The sequence below is a fragment of the Geospiza fortis genome, unplaced genomic scaffold (assembly GCF_000277835.1).
Source record: "Geospiza fortis unplaced genomic scaffold, GeoFor_1.0 scaffold408, whole genome shotgun sequence".
Taxonomy (NCBI): Eukaryota; Metazoa; Chordata; class Aves; order Passeriformes; family Thraupidae; genus Geospiza; species Geospiza fortis.
Window position 1 is genome coordinate 5,728,325 of NW_005054330.1, and position 473 is coordinate 5,728,797.

Genomic DNA, 473 nt, shown 5'->3' on the forward strand with positions numbered 1-473 from the left:
CCACAGCCAGCCCTCAGCCTGTGTCACTGCCAGGTTTGTCCTGCACAGAGCAGAGAACAGGGGTCTCACCTCGCCTGCCCATGGTGGAAAAGCAGGCAATGGAGCCCCTGGACACAGCCTGTGCCCTGCCTGCAGAGCTGGCACTGGGGCTCAGCCACTGCCCCGCTCCCCCTGCTCACCCTCCCCAGCACTTTGGTATTGATTTGACCTGAACTCCCTTTAATGTGCTGTGATTCCTTTCAATTAGGCTTTGAGTGAGGTCTGTGCCACGTTCAATAGAACTGGACCAGTGCCTGGACTGCCCAGAGGGAGATGCTTGCAGATGCTTCCCCATCCCCAGCAAGAGCATCCCCTGTGTCCTGTTTTCCCCATGTCCCATGAGGATAATCCCAGTGCTTCAAGGTTGCTCCTTGTCCCCTCTGCATTTCCTGACCCTTTGCATCCACTGGGCTGGTGGCTTTGCCAAAGAGCAG